Below are 3,686 nucleotides of genomic sequence, written 5' to 3'. Positions count from 1 at the left end.
GTATAGAATTACACTGGATATATATATATATATGTAAATGATATATATGTATATGTGTGTATCTATATATGTATAACATGTTCTTGATTCATTTATCCACTGAAGGGCATTTAGTTTGATTCCATGTCTTGGCTATGGTAAACAAGGCTGCTATGAATATGGGTTTTTCTGGTAACTTTAGAGTGGCTTTGATTGTGATCTATTGGATAAATGACCAAAAGTGGTAGTGCTGGGTCATAGGGAAGCTCTATGTTTAGTGTTTGGAAGAACCTCCCTACTGCTTTCCAGAGTGGTTGAAAAGTTTTCATTCCCACCAATAGTGTAGTGTGTTATATATAACCTTGCACCAGAATCAATTCCAAATGGATCACAGACCTGAAAATATTACAGGAATGGATAGGGGAGTTTCACATCTAAAATACAGAGATACAGAGATAAAATACAGAGATAAAAAATTAAACAATCCAAAAATAAAGCCTGAAGGAAATGACAACCCATTAATAAATGGGCTAAAAACTTAAAGAGAAGAAGTAAGAATGGCCAATAGACTCATGAAGAAATGTTCATCTCTCGCCATTAAAGAACTGAACAAATTGACATTGAGATTCCATCTCACCTGAGTTAGAATGGCCATTATACACAATATTTTAGAATGTAGCTTAAGTGTTAGTAAACCTGAGCAGCAAAAGGTCAGTTGTCACTTGATTTTGAAATTCACACATGCTTCCTCTATACTATACATGACACAAATTCAAAAGCTAAGAGCCATTTTGCATTGCTTCCAAACATCTTTTTGTACACCTTCTTAACTGTGATTCCCTAATCACTATGCAGAAGATTTCTCTGCCTAATTAAACGACTGGTGCAGTGATGAAGATAAAGAATATAGAGCAGGGCTGCAAGCTAATCTACAAGCAAAACACGGTAGCCTCTTGTCAAGAATCAGGGCATATTTTATCGACAGCTGTGTCCAATAAGGATGAGTTATGCAGTAAATATTTAATATTAATGAATTTCTGCCATGATTGTTACCTCCTTCATTATCGCTCAGTGTGCTCAGGATAATAATTAATACACTAATTCATTGAAGTTCCATTTTTAGAAGCAGAAATGTTGAAGACTAATATTCAATTTCAGTGGAAACATAACACTCAGTGTTGTAACTGACAATTTATGAATCCAATGAAACAAATGTATAGTTGATCAAGTTAACTGTTGTGTTTACTGGTTTGATTCAGTTCTGAATATATGAAACATGTACAATATTAATTACTCATATATGAGTAGGAGACATAATTGAAATAATTATCATTACTGTGCAAGAAATTGATGGTCCAAATGACAAATGGAAATTTAGCATTAAATTGCAGCATCTAGGTCTCAGTCTTTAAAGCCAGCTATTCTGGTATTGCTTCCAAATAACATTGTCAAATTATTTAAATATTTGATAGCTATTTTCTCCTTTATAAGAGGTAAAATAACAGTTGGAGGAAGAGAGAGGGAGAGAAATAAAAGTGAAAGGTAGAGATTGAAAGAGACCAAGAGAGACAAGCTAAATTTATACATGGAGACAGAGTGACAGAGAGGTTCTTTAGTGAGCATAAATAAGATACATGTACTGTTAATGTGACATATTTAGGCTTCCAATAAATGTAGTTTTACTCCCTCACAGATAACAGATATTAAGTTCTGAATAAGTAGAATAATTACTATTTTAGTACATGCATAAAGTTCAAAATCCTCTGTATTCAGATTAATCATCTCTATAAAAAGTTTGTTGTATTTCTTTTAGGACATAGAGTATGAAAATGTAAATGATAGTAGTGTCACAGAAGAATTCCATATGTCTGTGTCAGTGTAAATGAGCATAGATATGTTTACATGTATTTTTATTCATCTCTAAACATAATGTGTGTTTATACATTTCCCTAGAAAAAACAAAAACAAAAAAACATTCCTCAAAGTGCTTGGAACAATTTTCAAAGCAAATGTTTAAATGATCAACTAAAATAAACCTTATTATCAAAAGGAAAGTAAGCAAGTTAAAATATATTTTTGGTTTAGAAGTGAAGATTGTGATTATATATATGTATACATATACACACATATGTATGGCATATAAATATATATATTATATATTAGTAAAAGTAAACCATCTTGTTTGTTTTACAAAGCATACAAAACATACATTTTTTGAGAATGATGATATGTTAAACACTGAAATGTTTTCAAGGGCACAGCATATGCAGCTGCCATGTGAGATATAAATGAAGAAATCCTGTTTTAGATAACTCCATTGCTTCTGACTTCCTTGGTTTTTACACCTCATTGGTTTTTGGCCTGTTAAATGCATTTGCCTGTTCATCTGAAATCTAATAACACATTCATTTTATCATTGAATTATGAATTTCAGAATTCCAAATTACCATAAAAAATTTTATTATGTATAATTAATTGCTAAAACCTTCAATATTATCTTCTTCAAAAATCATAACATAGTCACTATTTAAACATTACCAGAATATGAAAATTACCAATTCATATTGTTTTACATTTTAGACTAATGAGCTCTCAAAACTGTTTCCTGAATTGAACTCCAATATTCACATAATTCTTTCCTCCATTCCTTTTGGATTTCTTTTACTATTGAGCTACTAGGTCCATTAGATTACAGCATATAGGCAAACTATCTTACAGTATTGAGAATTATCTCAATAGCCTACCTTCTAAATATTTTCCTTGAAGATTTACTCCATGGCTGGAGACCAGTTTCTTGCTAACTCCTTATGTGATGTAATATGTCATGACTACTCTATTTGTATATTCCCTGCATTATGATTTCATTGTGAGACTGAATATTTTTTATTCATGACAAATATGAGAATTGTTCGAATGCAGTATTAGATACTGACATATTTCATTTTTCTGAGATGCTGAAACTTAAAACTTTCTGTTTAATCCCTTAGAATAGTCACATGGACCATTTATATTAGATATCATTTAATTCCAATTGAAATTTGAATTCTTTTACTGCTGCCTGAGTGCCTCAGTGGAATTTCTGACTGTTCCCTCCTCCATCACCTCAAGTTGAAATCTGAACGAGTTCCATCATTCAAAAGATCCAATTTGACCAAAAAAATTGATTGAAGTGCCTCTATTTATTCATTATTTTTATATCTCAATTTTAATGTCAGACATATTCTAGGCACATATCCAGTTGTGAAAATATACACTATCTTAATTATTTTAGTTATTGTGCTATAATCTATTTTGGCAAAATTAAAAGAACAGGGCAAATATTTTCTCGATTTCGATATTACTGGTTGTATTATATATGTGTCAACATGTCTCTCTTATTGAAAAATTCAGCTGTTCTCTAAACCAGGCTTCATCTTGTAACTCATAACTATTTTTTTTCTTTCTTACTTTTTTTTTTGTCAGGGATTGGTATGGAAATGGGCCTGGGTGCTGTCCCTGAGCAATTTGGCTCAAGGCTAGCACTCTACCATTTGAGCCACAGTTCGACTTCCTGGTTTTTGACTGGTTTATTGGAGATAAGAGACTCATGGACTTTCCTTCCAAGCTGGCTTTAAACTCTGATCCTCAGATCTCAGCCTCCTTAGTAGCTAGGATCACATGTGTGAGTCACCAGCACCTGGCTCATGGCTTTTTTTTTTTTTTTTTTT

The sequence above is a fragment of the Dipodomys ordii genome, unplaced genomic scaffold (genome assembly GCF_000151885.1).
Source record: "Dipodomys ordii isolate 6190 unplaced genomic scaffold, Dord_2.0 Scaffold73, whole genome shotgun sequence".
Lineage (NCBI taxonomy): Eukaryota > Metazoa > Chordata > Mammalia > Rodentia > Heteromyidae > Dipodomys > Dipodomys ordii.
The sequence above is the reverse complement of the archived record's forward strand: the minus strand, read 5'-3'. Positions refer to the sequence as shown.